The following is a 26192-nucleotide window of genomic DNA, read 5'->3' as shown; positions in this document are numbered from 1 at the left end:
CTAGGTGGCAAACTTGCTCTTAATAGAGTGCATCCTTCCATAATTCACTACCATTTGCATTTCAGCATAGTTGCCATTCAAATCACTAAAATTTGATCTAAAACATGTTTTTTTACCCTGACATGTATGTTTGTTTTATGCAAATTAAGTATTTTGCAATGTTCAGTTAGTATAATCAGCAATGTGGAGGACATGCATAACTTATTGTACTATTTTTCCCATTAACCTAATATAAATGCTTTTATATTATGGCGTGCCAGTCTTCCATTAGAAAAGTTGTGCCATCATCCAGAAATTCTATGATATTTTATGCCAGTTGTTCCATAGTATGCTACCTTGCTGCACCTTTTGAAACTTGAACCCAGTAAAATGGGAAATACTACATACTTACTGCATGTGCTGTTTTACACAAGGGACAGTTACTTTGGAAGAAATGCCAAGTCTTTAGGAAAGGATGCCACATTCTACAGTTCAAATGTATTTACGCTCAAGTGCTTCATGGCCTTCACCCAAGTTTTATTAATTAAAAGTCAACAAACTGCTCAGACGTCCGACATATGCCTTCCATTTGAAAGGCATCATTGGACAAAAGAAGAGTTCCCTCCCTACCGCCGTGCATGCATTTGTGTGATCTTCCTTCTCGCCGCCGTTCCAACACAAACCGCTGCCACCTCGCTGCCGCCAAGACGCCGTTACCCGTCCCGACCCGCCTGTATGTCTGCCAGGCTGCAGGGTCACCATCAGAGACGGCACTGTTGCGGCGCTTCCAGCTGGGCTTGTGAAAAGCATCTTTGACACTTCTTTTTGATCAGCTTGACTCCATGGCATTGGCCTTGTCATGTAAAACAACAGTCCCTTGTCTGTCCATCATCTGTCATGACTGAGGGCTTGCAAAATATAGACAAAATGGCTGTGCCCATGTCTATGTATTTGATCTAAAGCATTTAAGGAACTACAACAGGAAGACCTTTTAAAAAATCCTGTGGTTTGCCTATTTGGGTCAAAGGTTTGTATATTTTGAGGCACCCTTTCATTTATTATTATTATTATTTTGTATTAGAACAGTGCACATTTAGGATTATGTTTGACAAATTCGCACTCAATCTTTCAGTTTCCATACTGCTTATCCTCACAAGGGTTGGGGGTGATGGAGCCTATCCCAGCCCTTTTGGGGCAATAGTGCGTGTATTGGTTGCCAGCCAATCACAGGGAGGCAATGACACAAACAAACATTTACACGCACATTACAAGTTACATTATATTACAATGTTACATATTTAAGCAATTTTTATATTTGTTCCTGGCCCATTTCAAACGATTGCATGCAGAGCATTACTAAAAAAAAATACCTAAATGATGACGATCTTAATGTTTTCCTTTTGTATTTTTTTTTACTTTTCCGATCTATTGATTGTACTTCCTGGATGGACACCTGTTGGAGTCGACGATTTTCACAAGCATGGTTTGTTTGTTTTTAGCAAAAACAATGATCAATTGACTGTACAACTATTAAATGTGTTATAATATACAAAACAAAAACATCCGCTCAAGATGATAGTGTTTTATTTTGTAATCTTTGCAGCGATTCACGATGGGAAACAACGATCGGGCCTTCCATCGGCATTCCAGAAGCCCAGGTGAGGTTTTTCCAACATCTTTTACGCTGCATCGTGGCCAACAATAACCCGCGTTCTCCTACACAATGTCTTCTCTGTGTCCATCAAAGTTTCCCCGGGCGCCGTGGGGGTTTTCAGTCCCGCACGCCCGCCGCGTCGCATGATTAATCACCGCGTTCGAGGCTCCAAGCTGGCCGGATCGCCCGGTGAGCCGAGGCCGGGAACGTGGGGGGCGTCGACCGAGGAAGACCCCGGGGCAAAAGTCCGCCAAAAGAGAGGAGAAAAGTCATCATCCAATCCATCTGTTATTCATCTAAGATGAGGTGAGTTATACGTACAGTTGCACACAGAAGATCAAGTCATTTTTCACTTCATGCTCTGTTGTGGTGGCCTACTACTTAAAGAAATTGACATTTTGCAGTCAAAAGGCCAAGAAAAGCTATTATTCTCCCTGTTCCCCAAATAAATCCAATTTGGCTGAAAATAAACACCCCACTAATGGTATTTTGGAAAATGGTGCAGCTTAGTAGTTAAGTAATTATTATGCATACCCGTTTCAAGTCGTAGATTCTTTGAATTTACTTCACTGTGCTTATTTACTTAAGTGTTTAAATTGTTATTTGATGGACAGCTTTGTGCAGCATGCAATATGATCAATTGTTGAAGAACTTGCATATTGAAAATGGTTTATTTTAGGGACTTTTCTGCTCTATCGATCCTCTCAAAATGACATTATTTGGCCCAATTTCTCACTCAAATTTGTCAAATGCAGTCCAGCGGATGCTATTTCTATATTAGTGCAGTCTTTGCATCCTACAAAGGCTAGAAATGATAGACTCAGCAATTCCATGTAGTAGAGCGTACCATTTCTCAAACCACTGAGTTGGTATAGTGGCTGGAATCATTGATGTAAGGTTCCAGGCCAAGTTGGGTTTGGAAGCGTAGTCAGAACAGATGGTCATTGTTACTTTTCTATAGGTCACATCAAAACACATTTTTGAGTAGACAGTAAAAAAACATCCTTGACTATGTACTGCTTTATTTAACATAGCCATAAGCTATTCTTTGAACATATGCAATGAGTTGAAAGATTGTATTTGGCTCCAAGTAGCCTAACCAACAAGGAAGGTGGAGTATTATATTAAGATCCCTGAAGAGTTGTGTTCTCAAAGAAATAGAGTCCAATTCTGTCTGGTATGTCACGTGTTCTTTGGCTTGACATTGCATAGTGTTGCATAGAGTACTAATACAGTTCAACCTGCATGGTAAAACAAAAATACATAGACAGCAAGCAGTCATTGTATATTTGCAAAGGGTTATTGTTGTCATATTTGGTATTACTGCAAGATGGCGCTAAAGTCATGGCTATTAAGACAGTAGTTAGTGTCAAATAAATTTGTTATAGTGGTTTTTGTTGACCTGGAAACTACTCTTGTCCTTCAAATTTAGGATTAAAAAGTGGAATAATTTGGCAATGATATTCTGTAACTAAATGATAAGTCTCACAGTTTTTTTTATTTATTTTGCTCTGGTGTGGGAGCACAGGAAACAAGGTTTTGAGTGTCAGATGTCTATAGGCTGCATGTTAAATGGAAATGTCACAGCGATAAAGACTGAACCTTCCACACCCTGTGTGTTATGTACTGTATGTATGGGAGTTGGGTCGGAAGTACAGTACACTGATGGGGGCCCACCATAAATCTAAACTATGAACTGCAGATAGCAGCAACAGCTGTAAAAAGATGATTTATAGATGTATGTCTTCCTAGTAGTAGTAGCATGTTTTCCTGGATTTGGCTTTTGAAGTGGTACCTCAAATATTTAACAGTGATGTGTCAGTTACAATAATGTTTTCCTTTGATTATTGTAGAAAATACAGTTTGAATTTGAATCTGCTGCAGGGATAAAAGGTCGAGTAAGGTCACACAATTGCTCGATTTTTCTGGAAGATCTGGAGGAATTACAAAGAGTGTGAAAATTAAGTTAAAATGTTCATGTCTCAACAAATGCATTGACAAATGGTATGTTGAGAGTAGCATTTGACTTTAGTGTCGGCCTTATTCAATCACAGCAATGTGAAGCCACACATTTCCTAGAGCAGGGGAAGGGAACCTATGGCTAAGGAGCCATATGTGGCCTTTTTAAATCATATTTTTTTATTCATTAGACTCATTCTCTCATTGATACTCATTGATTAGCAACAGTGAAATAATGTTCTCAAAAGAATTTAGACTTTTTTTTTACTTTCAAACTGGTGAAATGAATAATAAATGCTCACATTTTCATGTATTTTGACTTTTAAATTCGGAGTATGGCTCTCAAGGAATAATCTTTAAAAATATGAATTGTTTATGGCTCTCTTTGTCAAAAAGGTTCCCGACCCCTGTCCCAGAGGCTCTGTGATTTGAACCCAACTTAACTCAAAATGGGCTCATCTGAGAGAAACATTGAAACTCTCCTGCAAAGAAAAGCCTCGAAGAATCAGGCAATGCAAGCAAGCGCAAAATCGGTATTCCGCCCAGCACCCGAGCTATTAAATCCACTTTGTCACCGCGCTTGCCGCCATGAATGAAGTCCTTAAAGGTGTCGGTTTACCGTCAATAAACACACGGCTCGGATGCTTAGTTCAGGGGAAGTTGAACATATGGGTCCAGTCACTTGTGCGTTGGCCTTATGGTCACTTTTTCAGGAAACCTATGTGTACATTAAGGCTACAATTCCGTCACACAAATCAAACTTATGCTTAGCTTACGGCTGGTAACATAAAACTAACTAAACATTAAGTTCAGCTTAAATACAGTAGCAATCAAAGCTCTGTTTGACAGAGTGGATATCGCTCTGTAATCAAAAAAAATGTTTTTCCTTCTCTTCGTTTTTTTGGTCTTTGCAGCTCGGTTTGATGGCTCCTGCTGCTGGACTGTCTGACACTATTGATGGTGTCTGGGCGTCACGCGGCGATGGCGCGCGCCGTGCCAGCTTTATCGCGGCGAACTGGTTAACGTGTGTGGTCAAGAGGCGACGGGTGCGCTGTAGGGGAATGGGATCATGGTCCATTTGGCCTAAAGGCGATGCCATACTGGGTGCTTATTGAGGGTTTGATTATCATCTGGTTTTCTGCCATTGATGACAGTTAACATCAAATTCATTTGATTGGATGTGAATGATTATTATTTTAGTTTTTAACCATGACACAGAACTAATTTAACGATTGATTGGATTTAAATATTTTTAATTGTATTATGTTGAATGGCATAGACATGCAATTCATTGGACTTGGGTATTTTATGTTGGATTGATTGGTTTGTAATTGATTGAGTGACTATAGTGATTTTTTTTATACCTATTGGGATGTAAAAAATGCTCTTAACTCAACACATAAGACAGAATAATTAACTTTGACCCATGTCATCATATTGTCATGATATAACATGAACTAAAAAAAGAAAAGGTAAGTGTATACTTTTTTGGGTTTGCATTACATTAGATTTTTCCAATCAAGACAAAAGTGCTACATTAATTTCATAGTAAAATAGTGCCTTCATTTATGTGATCAATATGTACATTGACCAATCTAATTGCACATTGTGTATCATATCAAATTTCTTAATTGAAATCAATGTGATTTCCTGGAATATATTCCGTCCTAACACAAAACTCTTTGAGTTATGTCATTTAATATTGTTAAAATGTTTGGGCTACTCTTTAAATGGCAAAAAAAGTGACTCTGTTTCTTTTTCCCTGCTTTTTTTTAGAGCACACTTGAGCGGCAACATAACTGAAGGTCACGACTGGCAACAAAAAGCATGGTAAGTAGTATACATACAATACATGATAAACAGCATGTCTCTCCTAGTGGTCATATTTAACGACAAAGTGGTGTTTAAATTTAATCAAAGTGGTCTAAAAAAAAAAAAGAAATCTCCCCAAGTCTTCAATTTAACTTCCTCAGACATGAAGATTAATTATTCTGCACACATGATTCAAATTCCCCCTGCCAAGAAATTGTATGTTTACAGGATTTTAATCTGACAATTGTAGGCCCAATAAAATGTACCCTTTTTTTCTTTTCTTTTTTTGGGTTCCGGCCACTAACTTAGGAAACCCGGTGTCATATATTTAACCCACTCTTACAAACTCTCAGCTCATCTTTCTCCCCTTCTCACGGGGCCAAGGGCATATGGTTAGTCCGGGCAGAAGATAAGAGGAATGTGTCAGTGTGTGCTACTGAACAAACACATCTTTCATTGCTGCTCTTTCTTCTCCGCTATTTTTCCTCGCGTTACCCTCTTCCCGGCTCCTCACCTCTTCCGTCTCGCTGACGGCTGGGCACAATTAGGAGAAGGGGCACTGTTATATTTGCGGGTGACGGCGAAGAGGGGAGGAGAGGTAGGGAATGGGCTTCAGATGGTCCCTGGGAACATAGAAGAGGCAGGGCGGCTGCTTCTGTGGAATGAAAGAGGCTTTTTCCTCTCTGGTAGGGTACATCAGAGGCCACGCACTGCCGCTCACTTTTGCGGAGAGAAAAGTGGTTTCCACCCTACTCTGCTTCCATTTATCTTCGGCTTCCTCGACACATACTCTCACATTTGTACGGCACATGCATGCACATGCACGTAGTCTTTGATTCCTGATTGCTTGGGTTACTGTGGCGTGGGCTGAAATGATAGAAATTCCAATCGAGTGCAAATTTGAACATTGGGGAATTCCATTCTTGAACTGGGTGGTGTCTTTGGGAACTGTTGAGACATTTGTTGATATTATAATGTTGGCCACAATTTAGAGTTTTTGACAATTCTGTTGCTGGGATATTTGAGATAATTGAATGAGAACTAGTCTTGACTTATAGATTGATTGTAATTGGGACTTTGCTTGACCCACTGATGTATTGATCCAGAGGTATGCATCCTTTTAGTACTGGTTAACAACAGTTTCATGGCAACATGATACAATGTCAATTCTTTGGATGAGATCCAGGTCCATTTGATGTCAAGGAGTTAACCGATAATTCAATCCAATTTGTCTTGTCTGAAATTTGACTTTACAGGGGCCTGTGTTTATAGTCATGTATAATGTTAAAGTAGTTTAAGAATGAAAGAAGACAATGGAACTTTCTATTGCCCACTTTCACAGATGCTCATCATACTTTTACATCTACATATCTCTTGAAGAATTTCAGGCAAAAAGGAATTTCTTGTTTGCTTGCGGTTGATTCATTTTTATCCAATCAAAGGCATTTGGTGAAATAGTCTGCTTAAATCATTGAGGGGTGAGAATCTACCCACTGTGTTAAGATGGTCTTCAGGCAGTGTTGGGAATAGCGCTCTTCATTTTGCTATTATTATCCGACTATTTCACAGGCCCGATTCCTTGGCCCCCACCCGTCTCCTGCGTTTCATCATTATCTTGCTGGGCTATCGTAGCACACTACTAGAAGGACAGTCCCCTCACTTCCATTCCAGCAAGGCTTTTTATAGGCTCCTGCATACATTGTGTTAGTCACTCAGTGTGTCAAGGGCTGCGGGTGTAATAGTTCCCAGTCAGGCGACACACTTATCCTTTCATTCAGCACTCAAACACTCGGGCCCCTTCATGCGCCCGACATTTCAAGGGCACCGCGGTGGCGGCGATCTCACCTCGCCCCGTTTGTCTCCCTCTCACTATTGGCACATACAAATAGAAAGACAAATATAGCAGTAGTTCCATGAACTCGTCCACCCCCCTGAACTGATCGGTCTGGCAAAGTGTCTTACATTACAGATACAGTAAGTGCAGGGGTATTGACGAGGGTCACAGGGGCCTGGGGACTGGTCCAAGCTGTAAAAGAGCAAAAAGGTAACGTGACTCCTTACTGAAATGTTTGTAATGGCCTTTAATCCTCCCCTCTAGTCAAATTTTGTGCAGCAATACAATACAATTGCTCACAACTGTCAAAATTTAAAAGGTTGTGGTCCTTGTAAGTCAATGTTACTCTACTGATATTTTAAGATGTATATTTAACACAACCTTTGACTACCAAACAGGCTCTCAGATCATTATTATTCTAAATAAATGCCTTGCAGATTACTTTGAAATCTGGCACATAGTTCACAATGTCCAGCCACAAGCAACCTAGTAATAAATTAATTTCTACTTTACTATTATTTCAGATATTGGCATTTTGACAGAGCTATAGAAACCATCCAAGAAAAATTAAGACAATCTTTACAGAAAAAAAAAACATTTTTAAGCCAGGTTGACTGTACATGGCAAAGTGACATTCTCACTGTTTATGAATAGAAAAGTCACTTAATGCCCCCACTTACTTGTAAATCTAAAGCCAGTTTTAACTAAAAGTACTGCTACTGCAAAAGCCCATATTCCCTAGCAATGTAGTTATGTCCTCAGGCCCTGAACAAAAATAAGCTGCCAATTAACATCGTCTTTGTACAGACTGCCTTCCTCTTGTGTTTGATAGCTGACCCGCGACCAGCACAGTGTTGGTTTTTGCACTGCTGTACGTCTGTCCCTAGAGCTGTGAGGCCGATTCCAGGGACGAGAAGAGGTCTGTTAGGTTTGTCGACACTCTGTGTTTTTACAGCTAGTGTCAGTTCCGAAGTTCAAGGTTTCAGTTGTAGAAGGTGAACTCTGATGCAGTCTAAACATAAGTGATGAAATCTCATCTTTGTCAAGCACTTGGGCCTTTCGCTCAATTTTGTCGACACAGGATAAAAGTCATTTCTTACATTTTTGGGGAGATTTTATCAGGATTGATATTGGAAAAGTAGCAAAACAACCTTATTATTAAAGAAAAAATGTTATAAGACACTTACACGAAAAAAAAATCCTTGCTTTTTAGTGTTTTCAGATTTGTGTTCCAGTTTATGCATCCAGGTATCGCTGATCCGACTTGTATATATTCAAATGTCATATGCTCACTTCACATGAGTTTAGGAGAGACTACTGATGGAGAAAAAAGCAACAAGAAAACATGCTTGTGCTACTCTCCCAATAGCTGCATGAGAAGGCGTGGCTTCTCTTAAATCCACCTTCTGTTAGTCGTGACGCTCACGAGGTATCGCAGCACGCTAATGCGGCCCAAAGCGGCTCCGCTGCGACCCGCTGGGTGGTCATGTTCATCAGGTGGCGCATGAACCCAAGTGCTGCTGAGAACATTTTTTGATTCAAGTCCAACATTCAATCCTCAGCCAATGTAGAATTTGTGACATTCTTGTCCGTCATAGCCAATTGATTGGATGCTCTGCGTATAAATATCACTTCCCAGGTGTTTATTTCCCTCTGGTGGTGACATTTTTATACTCTAAATACAGAGTTTAATTTTCCTTGACACTCCATTAATAGTTGACTTTATTTGACACATGAGGGGCTTCTACTCCAGTTAAATCACACTTGGTATGTTTCATAAAGGAAAATGTGAGACACTTTAGTGCTGAGCAGGAAATGGGGTAGGGCCAATGGAAGTGAATGTGTGTGTGTGGATAAGTTGAATCATTATCCATGAAATAAGAGACTAGAACTGCTTCAGGATACTTGAGTTCTGGTCGTAGATCATGCCTGAGTCCGTGCTGTTTTTTCCCCCCTCCACGTTCTTTACCAACTGTTGTCTTATCTTTCATCACCTTCATGAGGCTCAATCTTATCAATGGTCTTACACATGCTATCCAAATACCGCAACCTAAGGCCAGCGCACGGAGGTTAAAGTTCGCCTGTCTCTAATGTGACCCCCGCGTGACCTCCTCTGATGTGACTGACCATTCGCACAAAAGAGAGCCAGTGGTCTGTGTTCACCAAGGGTTCTGGTCCATCCGTTAGCCCCAGCAGGGGCCTGATAGGGGGAAAGGTTTCTGGGTCAGGGGTCGGAGAGATGCCACATGCTCGGTCGTCTGTCACATGCTCGGACCCTCTCTGGTGACAGTGTACGGCTTTGAGAGGCAGGACGTGGCACCTCCCACTAAAATGCTCAAGCCTCTTCAGGGATGTGTGGGATTCATTCAAGTTTTGAGGAAAGTGGCACGTCAGTTTGGTTGGGGATGCACCAAAGGTGGACAAAATGTAACCATGTTACACCGTGATGTGCAATTTGATGTTAGTTCAAGATACTGTATAGTCGTGAGACGTTGCATAACTGATACATTTGTCAAAAAAGACCTCCTAATAACAAGTGGATGAAGTGGAAATCCATTTACTCCTAAGTACTCATCAGTCAAAAAGGCTGTACTACATTAGAAACGGAAATTACTGCAGTCATCAGATACAACGTTCTAATTTAAAGAGCTATGGTGAAACAATTAATGACTAAGCACTTCAACTGGTTGAAATAAATCTCCTTTATTTTCAACCAGAAGCTTCTCACACTATTTCTTTTTACTAATGATACATTACAGAAACAATCTTCCGGAATGAGGGAAACCCATTAAATTGACCACATTCCTTCCATGTGTTATCTGCAGTGTTGTACAGTCTTCACAAATAAATAGAATTCAATAGTACCGACAATTACATTTGCTTTCAGTAGAGGTGACCCTGTCCAGATTGGTCCAATGTAGAGCGCTGGTGTTACTGCTGAGGATGTGAAATAAGAGTGGGCTCTCTGTACTGGATCGATAGACTGGCCTCCGCTGCGTTCCCAGGAGTCCGCTCGCTCTCGATCACTGTCACCACTTGCCGTCTCCGTGTCTTCCTGCCTCGGCACTCTGTCGGCTTCTTTTCCTTGGCTTGTCTCCTCTTCACTATTTTTTTTACTCTTCTTTTCCTCTCAATATCCCCTCAAATTAGCAAACCCAAGCAACCGTACTACTGCTGAGCTAGTATAAGAAAGGCGCAATTGTATTAACACCAATTGATTTATCACTACTGTAAGAAAGAGAATAAACTTCATTCCAAAACCTCTTGACCAATATCTGTTCGATTGAGCTATTATTAAATTCCTCAAAATCCTGGCCATTCTTTTGCGAGCAATTGACTTTCCTTCCAATTTAACCACGTCACTGACACAGAAAGCTCTTTATTTGGAATGGATTAAATATAAATGACAAAAGGACAAATAAATACAACAGTCAAATGCAATGATCTGTTCTAGGTTACAAATAAGAACACAAAGAACATTCAAAAGAGTTTCATATAGTCTATATACACTGTTCATACTAAAGTCAATATACAGTTCACAAAACAGTTAAAAATAATGGTCGAATGACAATTAGTAGCCGGAAAATCGTCTTTTTGCGGCACTCGTAAGTCAAAGTACTGCTATTTTAAAAGGACAACAAAAAAAAACTAAATTCCAAGGTGAACACTTTTCCTGTAAACATTCTTGTGTGGGTAAGAGTCATTAATCCTCGTCTGGCAGCGCTCCTCCCGGAAACAGGGATCGCATCCAGTCAAAACAGGCCTGTGTTTGGTTTCCACCGCAGAGCTCGGTCAGACGCCAGTGGCGAGACTTTCTCTCAATATATGTGTGTGTGTGCCTCTATGCGTGCGTGCTCTAGGACCTTTGCTCTCAAGTAAATATGGACGAATGAGACACAGGTGAATAGCATACACCCTTGTATCTAATTTGTTAATATGCCCGAGAGCAAAGAGCGCCTTGGCAAAGCCCTTTGTGTGATCGCCGGGTAGCTTTCATCTCCTGACGTTGTTCGCAGGGGAGGACGCCAACACATGTTACAATGCTTTTGTAATGAGTTGAAAACTCCCATCTGTAGCAGCTTTTTCTTCTTCTTTCTTTCTCCGGGTCAGGAATATCAGCCATTAATCATCACCTGGCTGGGTGACAGCTGCCGTTTGATTGGAAGTTTGATTCTTGGGGCTTTCTCTCTTGTCGGTGTCGCCGGAGGGGTAAAAAGGTGGCAAAGGCGGCGGTTTGGGGGGGTTGGAATACACATCACAAGGAGCGTAATTGGCCATGAGTGAGCGCTTACTGGATCAGCAGCCCAGCCTCCTGACTAAGCGCGGAATATCCGCCAAGCTGGAGCTCCTCCAAGAAGCCGGGAGTATTTTTAATTTCGTTCCTACATCAGGCCTCAGGAATGTAGCACCCCCGAGCTCTCCACTACCGTAACGCTACCTATACCGTCTCGCCCACCCCCTCCTTCATTTATTGTTGCTCTGCTTCCCATTAGTTTTATTTAAAATGCAGATCCATATTGATACACATATGTCATACGGGCACACGTGCAAATCGTGATGGGAATAACGAGACATGCTTTTAGTTGATCTATGGTTTTACTGTAAATTCGGTGGAACTCTGGAAATTCTTGCACTGTAAACCTTCAATTTATGTTGTGTTCATCCCTGTTAGGTCATCAGGGATTACACTTTTCTTACTAGCCGACCTTTGTTTTATTTGGATCGGAAATAAAGACTTGTTCTGCAGTTCTGTGCATTAATGATGCGTTTCCACTCGGTCTCAAACCATGTTTGGATGAGCAATTTTATGTAGTCGAGATATAGGAGTAGACCCATTTCATCAAAACTAGGCATGGATTCACTGCCAGTCTTTACACGCCTGACTATACCAGCAAGATACTTGTTCATATTCTTCTTGCATCTGGACTAATGTATAGAAAAGGTGGCCTTTATCATTTAATGAGTTAATAGTAGACCATTTTGCAGAAACAAAAAAAAAATACTCATTACTGTTGCGCTTCTGAGTAACATACACTTTGAAATGAATGTCCCAAATTGAGATTTGCCTCAAATCCTGGAAAGTTTCCCCGTGCAAGGCAAACTGAGAACATCCAACAGATCAAAAGGTGCGGAAAAGCTGATGTTTTTCTAGCATTCCCCCAAGGAAGCCTAAGGGGCGGCCCGCTTTGGCAGGGTTCACCGCCAAGGTCTGAATTGCGTGTTTGTGTATGTGTGTGTGCCCTCTCTGCTACTCAGAAGGTCCGCTTGAGGAGAACCCGTTTCCGAGGTAAATTCCTGCGTGCCTCTCACGGTGTCAACGCTTGACAGCGGGCCGTCTTTGGGGGTGGTCGTGCTCAAGAGGCCCCCCAGTTTCATGGGTGGGGGAAATAAAGAGCCTCTCTGTCTTTGTGCTCTGGAAACATTAGTGATATACTTCAGTCAAGTAGCTTGTGTTTCAGCTTGCAACAGAGGCCTTTGTGGTGCACATGCAAGGAGGGCTTTGTTTGCATCTGCACTAATCGTTTCAATCCTATTGATTCTCTCTCATACGTCATTTTTCCCTCTCCATTCGCCCGAGATATGATATTCCACAAAGATCACATTTTATCAAGATAACCTGGTTTAATCTGCATCTGATTGAGATAGCAATTATCACTTATTTTTCGTATTTAACTTACCTATGTAGTATCTACATTGAAAATTGCATGTCATTACTTATTTATATTGGCTGTTACTTCATATTTATATGAAATTTGCACAAAAAGAATGTGTAAAAGATGCCCGAGCAACTTGATTTATCAAAAAATGTTTATGTGACATGTTGAATTGAAGCCCTATTGTTTTATTTATAAGCACTATATACAGATTGGGGAAGGTGTTCATTTTATTTTAATGCTTTTGTTGGTCCTTTACTGTTGCTGTTCATTTCCTCCGAAGTGCCCCTTGGGGATGGATAAAGTGTTTTAATAGCAAAATCACAATGTATTTATGTGGGACATTTGCACTGGCGTGGGGGAGGGAAGGGCGTTGCCTGGGTTGCTTCAAGGCCTTTTAGATGGTCTCTCAACCACCGTTCTTAACACTAGAGGTGCAAACGAAGGACACATTAGAGCACCATATGGTTGTTATGCCTTTCCTTTTTAAAAATAATTTGCAGTTAAAGATTGATTTAAAGGTGTTCTGTTTATGTACACCCAGCTGTTTATGTAAATATATCAGCAACTATTGTTTTTCTGAACATTGTATCAACCTCTGTACTCACTCGTATTATTACAAGTATTATTCCCCATTTTAAGTGTTCATTTTTTTCTGGCTATTTTGTTGTGATCAACTTTTGTTCATATGGAGACTTTTAGTAAGAATCTGTAATACAAAACTGATTAGTACGGGCTCAATAACTGCAGCAAGGATTGCATTACTAAGGCGACTTTGACCTTGTGACTTGCTTAAGACTTGAAGGTTAAGGACATGTATGACTTGTTCCATTCTTTCCAGTTTCTCTGGCATGTCCTTGCTTGATCACAAGTAAATAATTTATAATGACATCAATCTATGAGTCACTATTTAGCAATTTCTGTTTTCGTCAAGGGGTTGTGTTTATCTCCTCATGTTTGGAAGGAAACCATTAGTTTGTCCTTGATCTAAGCACTTTCTCTTCTGCTATTCAACAATAGCTGAGTTATGCTGTGTGGCATTCGTGCAGCTCTTGAATACGAGTGTCTTAATAGTCATGTGATTAGTGCAAAAGGCTTTAAGCACTAAATTGCCTACAAATTGTAAGTGCTTGCACCATTGCAAGCATTATTGTGCATTGTTGTGCATCCGGCAAGAGAGTGATAGTGATCTCTGGCCAATTATGCATGGAGATGCAGTTAATTATCGTTGTTGTTGATTATCCTAATCATGTCTTGGGGAGGAGCCACCAAACATGCACAATAAGCGTTTTATTGTCTCTCTCAATTGGACCGTGGAGGGAAATTGAATGCGTTGGGCAAATGGGGGAGGTGGGCAACTGGCTACTGCTGTTATCTAATATCTGATGTGATTGTTACACCTGCAGTCAACTGGGGGGAAGGGTTTTAGGGGTGGGGGGGACTCCCATTGATTCTTCTACTCCTCATCCTTTGTTCTTTACATCAGTAGATGCGGTAATGTTACAGAATAGATGCATGACGTTGCTCTGGATGGTGAACTCATTACTGTAATAGCTCAGTATACTCTCTAAAGGGAGGGGATGCCAGACATCTTCTTTTCCAGTAACTGTCAAAGTACCACAAGTAGAGAGTGGATCATCTTCCTTTGTCCAGCTTTTTTCTCTCTTGTTTCTCCTCCTGTCACTCCAATACAATTCAATTTGGATCACCATAACTAAACTGTGGTCTATGATGAGCATGAGTTTGTCATCACTGTTAATGTATATTTGTTCCAAATATATGGAACAATCAGTCTGGCATACCAGCTTGATTTGCCCAAATGGTTTGAACAATGATTTTTAATTCCCCTTTTAAAAATATTTATTATAATAGCAACCACAGAAAAAAACAGGCATTTACCTTCCATCCTGACAATACTCTGTACTGGAGACCCAAACCACAATAGTAAACCATTTAACATTTTATGTACACTATGGTGTTTTTCCTTATACTTGAGTTGATGTTATTCCTTCTAAGGCAAACCCCTCCCATCACCACTTGTGTCACCTTAACCCCACTTTCTCTTGACAAGCACATATCCCTCTAAAGAGACAGCTTGAACATGAGTACTACTGTAGCCAGAGTGCACTAATAATGACCCTGTGGTCTGATGAGCAGGATGTCTTGCACAGCTAGGACCCCTCTGGGAGGTGTCAGTACCACTCACTGATGGTGTGTGCATATAAGCGCATATGGTCCCTCCGGCGTGTGTATCAGTGGTAATGTAATGTAAACATCAATCACAGGCAGATGAGAAAATGGAAGATCAAAGCCGAAGGGAGGATGAAGTGAATATCAATCCAATCGCATCGCCAACGTAGAAACCGAGACGTGAGTGGACGTGAAGATAAAGCGGATGCGCCTTGATTGATTCCAGCGCCAGTCGTGCATTTGCGGGAGCAATTTCACCGCTTTTAGATCTACAACGGTGTCTTTCATGGGTTCACGGAAGGCAGTTGAAAAGAAAAAATGCGGAGCGAGCTCCTCAACTCTTGTTGGGGCAATGAAAGATGATGGCTGGTGACAATACCGCTTTCACCCAAAAATGTTACGCTCCCCTTACGCCCCCCCCGCCTGTTCCACAGTACCTTGAGGTCATGGCTTGCGAACCTCTACAGCATCCAAGCCACCCTCCTCAAACGGCGAGCTGATAACTGTCACCCTCAGCCATTGAACTCCTCGACAAGGCCTCTGACCGGGTAGCTCTGGGACAGCTGAGGGAAAGCGTGGAAGTCTTTTCATATGGTCTATAGTTCAGACTTGATATGAACCCGATGTGACAATAGCAAATTACAGCCAGCGAAGGGCGCCGAGAACTGAGGGAAGCTATCAGAAGGGAGGGACAACACAATGACCAGTACAATGCTACTGTCCTGCTGCATTAGTTGTGCCTAATTTTTCTCCTTTTTACTTGCTCCAACTCTCCATTCTGCCTTGTATCACTCTTGGCGCGCTACTGGAACATTATTTTTTCATAATTTTGCTAAATGGGAGTTGTCAGTCCGTCAGTTATGGATCTGACACTATGTGAACTTTGGACTAGAAGACTCACCTGAGGCCATACTGGCGAAAAAGGCGCAATTAAGATGGAAAAAACTTAAAAGTTGAGTTAGTTGGTAGTTGCAGGTTGAAATAAACCATGGAGGATTTTTAAAAAACTGCCTTATAGTCCGGAAAATACGCAAATTCAGATTCATTTGCCCTTAACGAAATGTTGGATTAAGGCTTTGTGTAGGGCACGCCAAGCTTGTTTGTCTGCTATTGATTGCCACGAGCCCGAATCAATCTTGCAAATGCCCCGCTTTGCGAAAGATGTTTCTGTCACACGAGTGTTGGATGGAAGAAGCGTCGACTAATCTGAAACGTATGCCCCCGATTTAAACGTTGCTTCCGCAGATGCCAATTGCTTGGAATTTTGCCCGCTGACAGACACATCCTTGGGTGGTCGCTATGATGGGGTGATGTAACCCCTTGATTGGGGACTGATAAGGGCATGTGATCCTTGTAGAGGAAGCCTCACTTCAACCCCGACCCTCCTTCTACTTCACATAAAGCAAATTACTGTTAACAATCTGCCAGCAGAGGTGGCCGATCAGAGGTTCGCACAACCAGGACAATACCATTGTTCTCCTAAATCCCTCCCTCCCTCAATCCCCCAACAAATTATAAGTACCCCACTGGGCCCAAGGAAGCCTGTCAGGTTTAATTCCCAGAAACCGGGAACATCTAAACCGTCTTAGAAATGGCTGTGAAAAGAAAAATGTTTCTCCCTTTTTTTAAGTTTTCAGCCTTTTGTCCTCACGCTCCTTGATTGTCTTTTAATGGGTGGCGCTTTGAGGTTCAAATTCATTGGGGATTTTCCCATGCTAGTGATTGGCTGGATGGATCTGGGAAGGTGCGGACAGAAACAAACCGAGACTTTGGATTTGACACAAAGTGACATTGGCAGAACAGTGGAATCGCAGTTGGCATGCTTATAGAACCAACGTTTCGGTTTGAGTTTTGGTTCCATCACTGTGTATGTTTCTTTTTCCCCCCTCTCTATGCTGGGACTTATGCCCTAGCCAGCTGAACTGAAACAGAGAAAGTAGATTCATGAATAGACATGAGCTAAGAATTTCAAAGTTAATCCTTTGACCATATTTCCGTAAAACCGAAATGTAACAGTCAACCAACCATGTAATATTCCTCCAGTCTTGTGGAGGATTGTATAGAAAACGGGAATATGATGGTTTAGGAATCAATAATTCAAACAGTGCTAATAAATATAAATACAAATGTTCTTGTTGAAGCTCTAATTTTATAAAGATGAGGTTATAAACAGTATTAAAATGTGGCTCTCCAAGCCAAGGCATTACTGTAAATGACCGGCTCAATTTTTTTTCTCCCCTTGCAGGATGGTGAAACTTCATCAGCTTGTTACCCCCATAAGTCGAGGCTCTCCTAAATCAAGGCACCACATCAAGGTATGTCTATTTTACACTACCGTGTTATTTTTCTGAATTTGATGTACAGTTAAATTGAGTTATGAGTAAGGTAAGTTGGGCTCTGACTTTGAGAAGCAGCTCTATAGGCTACAGTTGCCTACAAATCTTCCCGCTGTCTCCAATGTTGTGTGACGGCAACCAAATGGCGCTCGCTCACCCTCGACTGTCACTGACTCCCTCAAAATAGACTATTTTTTTCCTTGCGTCGTCCTTTCAGCACTGCATTAATCTTGCCCCGCCGTCCGGGTCACCTTGTGTTTTCCTTCTCACGTGGAATGACTCGACCCCACGCCATCGCCTTTGTCCCAGAGTCCAAATTTTTGAATACATTTACCCGACGATTTGCATATCAATTTAAACAAGGATCATATTTCATCAAGTAGCCTATCTGGGAGCTCCTTTCGGTGAGATTAATTAAAGCCATTTATCTGCCAACGCTACCTGCTGGGTCTTCGGACATTTACATTTGTCTTGGCATGATCGTCTTTCACAGCAAAATGAGGACGAAAACAAGGTGTCTCCTCTTTTTTTGGAAACAAAAGAAACAGAGGTGGCAGCGCGTATTAGGCGCCGATTTTTTTGGACATTCGGCGCATCATCGCACCCAGCTCCATCTCCCCTAAGCCTCCTGTTGTTCACATGGCGCCCCCACCCTAAGCCCACTATACCCACCCTACTCTCCCCCTTTTTCTGTTGCATAATAGCTGCTGATGCTCCCAGCTTGTAGCGGTGAGCTCACAGGCTCTTGCCACGCCCACTTAGATCCAGCCGTTGCTGAAAAGCTGCCAGTATTTCATCATCCTCACAATCTCGATGAATAGCCCCCAACCCAATGTTTCTGCGGTACCGACTGCTTCCTCGCGGTGGCAGCCCAGGCAAGCACGTCCTCCCCAGAACCAGACACATTGTCCTCGTTGACTCCGAGTTAGGGTGTGTATATATATGTGTGTGTGTGTGTGTGTGTGTGTGTGTGTTAACGGCTGACAGGAACAGAAAGCGCCTGGAGTCTACACAGCTCTCGCTACAGTCTGGCATCGACCATCAACAAGATACACCAGGGAGGTAGAGAAGAGTGGGAGCGAGAGAGGAGAGAAATGGAGGGAGGGGAAGGAGAATGAGAGCTTCGGAGAAAGAAAAAAAAAGGACAAAGAAAAGACATTAGGAAAAGGAAGGGAGGGTATTTATGGAACGATGGTAGCAAGAGAGACAACGATGGAGACGGACACAATAGGATGCTCGAAAGGGATTCGAGAAAATGAGTGAAAACCACAGACCAGGCAAAAAGTAGACAAAGCCAGGAGATAAATATAGAACAACAAAGAGAGAGCAGGACTGATTTAAAGACAGATGTGCTGGGAATGTAATAGACAGGGATGAAAGGGCCCACATAGAGGATTACATCTAAATTTGCTTCTATGTGTCTGAGTTAATCGAGATAAGGGGGTAATTAGGCTGCATTATTTGGAATATGGTTTTAAGGATGGACACCTAGTTCTATGAAAAAGAGCGTTTGGATCACATTGAAAAGTAAAAATGAAAAAAAAATGGTGTTTTGACCAAAGATAAATGTGATATGATGAATAAGTAAGCCTCACTTTTAGCAAAATTGGCTTATTTCTTTTAATTTGATGGATTTTCCCTCTTGTGACTTAAAAATCACAATTTTTTGGCATTATTTCAACTATTTTATGTATTTATCCATGTGCCAAAATCTCAGCTCCGAAGGCTTGCGGTAGTTTATATTGTGAAAGCGTTTCGGCGGAAGGAAAGCGCCACTTAAGCCTGCACCTGTCGTGTGCTGGCGTTTTGTGTGTGTGGGTGTGTGTAGTGAGTAGGCGGGCGCCTGTGAATAAGAGGAAAAGCGTTAGGGGGAAAAGGGAAAAAAAACTGCTGGAATTCCTCTCCATCCCTTGAGTTGAGCAGTTCCCCCGTGCCATGTGCCCCCCCCCCCCCCATGACACCACATGGCTCTTTTATGACCTAACAATACAACAGCATCTATTGCACAAAGAGGAAGGCACAGGCAGATGCACACTCACTCGTGTTCATTCGCAATGCCCAAAGTACACGGTGGAAAAACGTTGGCCAAAGTCCAGGGGATTATATCACTTCCCTCGGTGCTGTGGCCTCAATGAAATGGAGGGGGTGGTGGTGGTGGTAGTGGTGGGTTCCACCTGTGCCAGTGCTGCAGTGCTTCCCCTTCCCCTATTTGGCACCTCTGCGGCGCCAGCTGCAGCAGGACTCCGGGTGGTTAGTAATTTACACAATCTTTAATCCAACGGCGGGTCTTATCTGGAACAATAAATATCTTAACGTTCAAAGGGGTGTGATGAGCTGAGTTTTTTTTGTTTTAACTGTTGGGCATATGAAATGAAAGTATGTTGAATAGTGTACATTTTCTTCATTTCTATTTGTGAAAAAATGTGTGTATTTGTTCAGTAAGTGATTAAATAGTATTCTGTAAATAACATTTCATTTGGAAGAATATTGATCACATTAGCATCAAAACTAACCCATATCTGATCAATAAATATGTTGAAAAATGGATTTAAAAAAATACTTTAGAAATAAGTTTTAATGTCAAAAGAATATAATTGAAATGTGAGGAAATTGTCAATAGATAATGAAAAAGAATAAAGAACTAAAATAAGAGAATCTGTAAAACCCTTCAAAAAATAGGTAGTCTTTCATTCTGTATTTCAAACCGTTAATCTACACTTCTGTCAAAATTTCATAGCAAGTTTATGTTAACGTATCATTTCACATGCCCATAAAAGTCCAGCCGCGTCAATGGCAATAACAAAGCCATTGCGACCACAAATGATGCGTCATTTTTCCAACATAAGTCTTGTAAGGACTCCTTGACCCCCAATAAAATAGCATTAAAGTGAGCTGTCTGGACCCCTTTACTGCGTAATGACCTCCCGTCACGAACTTTGACCCGCAGATTGTACCCACAATGGGGAGCAATGAAACGCCAGGGATGCGGCAAAGTAGGGGAACTCCCTGAGATCAATGGGTTTATTTGCCTGCGAGGGAGTACAAATAAAATTGACAGGAAAGGGAAGTGAGAGCAAAATTGCTTTTGCTTCTCTAAAACCTAAAAAACTAAAATGACTCGCACACCAACGCAGCCGTCGTTTAGGAACACAATAGCCTACTTTCCCTTCATTGTTTTGGCCCAGTTAAGCTCCCCTAAGTAATTATGAAAATTAATTACAATTCCTCGGGGAGTCACATGGCAATGAGCTCCTACTTTCCGAGTGGCCAGGTGCTGAAATGAGAGAGGTTGGGAGTGTGAGAAACCCTGATGACATTACACAATATTATCAAAGTGTTAAAAACAGTTGACAGTTTTGAACTTGTCAGTTTTTGTAGAAAATAAATCTGTTCTGCCATCTTTACAAAATGTTTTTGTTCATTACTGCATTGTTGAACTCAAATTTAAAAAAAATGAATGTTCAAAGACATTTATGCTAGTGTCTAAAAACCTTTTTTTGGTTAATTTAAATGCCACATTTTGACAACTATAAGGCGCACTGCATTAAAAGGCACACTGCATTGTAAGGCGCACCCTCAACGAATGACGCATTGTATTTCTTTTCCATATATAAAGAACACTGGATTATAAAACACCCTGTCTATTTTGGAGAAAAAATTCACACTTTTAATTGCGCCTAGTCGTGAAAATAGGGTAGTTTTATAGGGTTGATTTTGTACCTTAGACATCTCCCTGCACAAAAAAAAATAAATTTTAGTTCTGCAACAGACAGATATTCATACAATCGATTGGTTAGTGCAAAAACCGAAGAGCACCAGACTCAAGTCCCACTGAACAATCCAATAATCCAAGCCGTTGCAGCCCACAGATGTGCCCTCCGATACCACAATCCAATCACGTCTCCCCGCACCTTAGAAAGCAGTCAGATGCCATAACAATATCGGACATCAAAGCTTGTGGCGTCGTAAACTCCAAGGTCTAGAATAACCCCTGAGATTAGCGTTGTGGGTCACGGCAGCCACTCGGAGGGGGGAACCCAGACGTCATAAATGTCCCCAGACACTGAGAGCCAGTCTTGGGCTTGGCCCGATTGACCCCGGGTTCAACGTCTCCGGGGCAGTTGGAAATGTAGTTAGATGGCTTCCGAGGTCAGTCTTTGTTTGTCACGTCGGGTGTTAAAAGCCCGTCGGGGCTTTGTTTTAGATGCTGATATCTGAGAGCGTGTGCACGGGAGCAGCTGTGCCGTGGCGGGCCGGTGCGTGCACTCACAGCTTGACCCCGTCCAAGCGAGTCCCCACGACCTTAAATAAGCAGACGTGTCCTTGAGTTACACTAATCAACCTCAATGGAAATGAGCCATTATCATTACTGATTTATGTAAATATTGCCCCATTGGAAACATCTTGATGCCACATACCGACCTTAAGTTGGACCTTTTTTTGATTGCATAGTTCCAGGGTCATTTCCTTGGAACGAATGCGCTATGTACGCCAACGTCATGATCAATTCTCATGGAAAAATATACGCTTTGAGTAGAACATCTTCAGTTGAGCAGATTAAGTTTTTGTCATTAGTTTGAAAGATTATGCAAAATGTCCTGAAGCTATTTCTACTATACTTGGAGTGGAGAATGAATGAATTCATTTCTGGCATGGCCTGGATTAAAGGGTGGAGCTCGGATTTCCCTGATGATTAATGCATGAATCTTAATGGGAAGCCAAATCTGGCATATATGCGCATCTATGATATAATACAATGTGGTGCAGATACAAATTTGGATTATGTCGCCTCATTTCTGTTAGTTTGTTTTATTGTGCCTTTTATTTAGAAATATGGTCGTGAGCTGCTATAATGTTAATTTTAATGATCTTCAGTATGAACAAATGTCAATTTTTAATATGGGTTAACTATATAAACAGCTTTTTTATTGTATAGTCTATAACATAAACATAGTCTTTTCATGCTAAAGCTGTAATAGTTGTCCGAATATAAGGAACGGTTAAAAATAAGCAGGAAAACAATTATTTGAACAACAATTCAAAGCCATCATTATTTTATATAGACGTCCTGATCATCCCAATACTCAAACAAAATGTGTTTGGCCACATTTTCTCAAATATTTACATTGTGTTAACTGGAGAAATGCTGCGGGGGCAAGATGCGTTCAACAACACATACAGGCATGTTTGGTAAGGGGCGTGGCCAATTATAAACCGGCACCCTCGCCAAAAGGGCAGATGCATAAGCGGGGGGGCATCTGCTGCAGAATGAATGGTACTTGTTAGCATCAAAACATATTGTAATCACAGAACACCATTTTATGTTCCTGATAAGGAAAAGCCCAAAATAAATCCTTCTGTGGCTTCCCCCCCCCCTCTATGGTAATGATACTCTCCTTCCAATTGCAAATACAGATCCCACCACTACTACCTCAGTCCCGACATTGCCTAACATTATCATAATCCTGCCTGCGAGCACGGGAGTCATGGTTGTTCTCCGAGGCTGGCGGTGACTTATGTTGTGGGCTGCTAATCATATTACAGTCAGCTGCCGAAAGCCCGTGTTCTTGGCACGGTCCCTTCTGACACGCCTCTTTTGACTCCGCAGCCCTGCAAAGCCCCAGTGATGGAATGATGGTCCTTTTTTAATCTTTGGAGAGGGGGGGGATATCATCTTTTTTAAGTGTCCGTTGGGTCATTTTATCAAGTTTTAATATTGGATATGAGTGTAGAATAAGCAATTTCATGACACTACAATTTATAGATTATTCAGATTAGTTTTTTTATTTGAATAGGTGGGGTTCATTTGGTTTTCTATAGTATTTGTACACATTGAACACAGTACATTTCACTGCTAAAACACTTCATAAATGTGTATTTTTAAGTATTAAAGTAATTTTGACAAATGGCATATCCTATAGACAATGTTGATTGATAACGTGCTATTTGATTAATTCAATTTGATCATTGCTTAATGAATCAGTATTGCTTTGGATCGATTTATTGTTACATCTCCTTAGTTTGCCTTCACTAGACCTAAGAATTGTCAGGCTATTTCAAGGACAAATTAACACAGACACAATTTAATTTTTGCTCCATAATTCAGAGCAGATACATAACACCCAAACATTTCTGGCTGTCATATCTAAACAACCAGATTGCATTGCCTTTGCAACACTTTGAGCTTGCTATTTCCTTGCCCCTGTAAAGCGGAAGACACCACTTCAGTGATAATTTTACAATTGGCACAGTGCGAGTCCCAGGGATTCGCTTGTCTGAAAACTGTGCGTCCCAGGAAACTTGTCACGAGTCCCAACATACTACGGATGCAAATAAAACATAAACAACGATATATAAACATTCAGATTTTATTTATTTATTATATGGTTTAGGGTTAGGGTTTATTTATCATTGTACCAGTCTTTCAGCTCGTAGATCCTCCTCTCTTTGCAGCCAAAAGTCTTTTGAAATGTGCGTATTTTTCCTTGCTTCCCCCGTTTTGCTTCATGATCATCGATCGAATCTTCTGCAGTTCTTTTCTTACTAGTTGTATTTTTAACTGCGAAATAACTATCCAGACTGTTTTGCTTTTTCTGAAACATTTTTTATCTTTCTTACACTATTACGAAACTCTTGCTATCGCTTTCTCTCCTTCGTCTGCTAGTGTCTGCTAGTCTCGCGAGAATTATTTCGCAAAGATTATGTGGAATAAATTGGTTTGCTATCGGATATATGTGTTTTGGTTTTTTTTTTGATAAAAATTTCTTTGCGTCCGAAAAAAGCACATTACTTGAAATTGTGCGTCTGGAAGAAAAGCTGTGCGTATCAGACGCAGGACGCAGAGGTAACGAGAACACTGCCACTTAAACTATCAAGTATTGCTCCGCATAAGGTGATCATCTGTTTTTGCACCCCACACAGCTGTACAGGCGTAATGTGTTTTGATGTTAGTGGCACAATCTAAGCTGCTGTTAGATGGGCTGCATTTTCTGGAACAAGTGGAGGACGAGGCATCGTAGAAGTTGACGCGGCAGGTCGTCACTGCGCATCAGTTCCTCCATCATCGGCCGCACCTGCTAAGCAGAAGCGGTCGTACATAGGAAGTCAGCTGTATGGCTAACGGATGTTGCGGACTTTACAGCACACATGCCTTGGCCATGTGTGAGCAGGCTTCTGGTGGCCAGGATCACACACACACAGCATCTTGTCCTTCATGACATCACGGCCCCATATGAGCTTGACTGACAGACCGTCTGTTTGTTTTCCCCTTTTAGATGGAGTCCATTTCCTGTGCTCCCTTTGTTTTAGGGCGTATATTTTAAAAGGGGGAGAAAAAAAATCTCCCCTTTTTTAAATGTGGTGTTTACATTATGTGAGTGCTTTGAGGGGAAAGCACAAAGCTACCGCACAGTGGGTAGATTATAAACTTGGACCGAGTTTCAAACGGAGTGAACTTATAAACACAGAATCCCAGTCCCCCCCCCACCCAAACACCCCCCATTCCTCCCATCACACACTCTTAACTCACTGACTGCTCACATATTACTTTGGATCAAACCCAGACGAGGCTCAACTTTGCACTTTGATGCGTGTCTGCTTGCCTTGAGTTTGCGCCTATCGTCATTCCCGCTTTTAAAGTAGCGGAACTGATCATGTTTTGCACTCTGATTCAAGACAATGGTCTAGTAACTCTAGTTAGTAGCAAAGTTTATCCATCCTTTTGTGTATGGAAAAAGTTAGATGGTGTGGTGTGTATTCCTGAATAGTTTTTTGTCTTTACAGATCTCCAATGTCTAAAAATGATTGTCAAAATTCCCCATGCTTCAAAAATTACAGACCGTACATGCTGTTTTTAGTCTTGTCACAAATATATGCGTAACAGCGGGCTGAAGTGCATGTTCCGGCTGACAAATCACTCTACGCCACTGTGTGCAGTCAACAGGCCATTGACAAGAGTTGTGTAGCTCCAAGTAAAACAAACTCTAGCAATGGGAACCTAAACACTACTAATAGTATTCAGTAATGTAAGTGTACAGATGTTTTTGGGGGGGTATGTGAAGAGTTAAAACATATCATCTAGTCCTCAAATGCGGGTCAGACAAAAATAAAGCCATGTCTACAAGCGGCCTTTCTATCTCGGAATCTGTCAAAGCTGCACAACCTAATGATTGTTTACATGCAGAATGTGCCAATCACAAGCTATGGCGCTCTTGAAGTCCACTTTAAAACAGATCTGCACCCATTATTTCTATTTCAGAATGTATAGTGCTTGAAAGTGAGTGCAAAATAGGACTATTATGTGAAACTCTTCAGGATTGATGTACTCATGAAACTAATTGGTGGTGTGATGTGTGCCTCATTTTTACAGAGACTACAATGAAGATTTCCCACTTGTTGGTTTCAGTCAAGTTGATGAACAGGATCTTGATGAAAGTCATCATTATCTTCTCTGCTGCTATCTCTGCAATCAACAGGTATGTGTTTATGTCCTTATGTAAGGTTAAAGGTTACTCCAGATTGTAGCGGTACTTATTTCACATAACCTATTAATAATTTATATCCACCATGCATAGTGAGCCAATTCAATTTAGGATATTTATGTGAAAAAGTTGTGTTAGTTGAGTTAGTTTTAAGACAAAATTACATCAATTATGTCTGAGACATACTCAGTTTTCTCCTTAATGATAAAAGTAATGCAACATGTTTTTCTCAATTTAAAAAAAAAAAGTTCTCTGTGTACATTTCAACTCTGTGCATGTGTAATATAACAAGTT

General features: G+C 41.3%; 1 long non-coding RNA gene across 1 annotated transcript; it reads left to right on the top strand.

Moving 5' to 3' along the window:
- Positions 1-1416: 1416 nt before the first annotated feature.
- Positions 1417-25910, top strand: LOC144192481 (uncharacterized). The gene is made up of 6 exons (XR_013325140.1): positions 1417-1462; positions 1583-1637; positions 1727-1939; positions 5369-5422; positions 17328-17397; positions 25787-25910. It is a non-coding gene; the product is annotated as an uncharacterized LOC144192481 (long non-coding RNA).
- The last annotated feature ends 282 nt before the right edge of the window (positions 25911-26192 follow it).

The sequence above is a fragment of the Stigmatopora nigra genome, unplaced genomic scaffold (assembly GCF_051989575.1).
Source record: "Stigmatopora nigra isolate UIUO_SnigA unplaced genomic scaffold, RoL_Snig_1.1 HiC_scaffold_26, whole genome shotgun sequence".
Classification (NCBI taxonomy): domain Eukaryota; kingdom Metazoa; phylum Chordata; class Actinopteri; order Syngnathiformes; family Syngnathidae; genus Stigmatopora; species Stigmatopora nigra.
The sequence above is the reverse complement of the archived record's forward strand: the minus strand, read 5'-3'. Positions and strand labels throughout refer to the sequence as shown.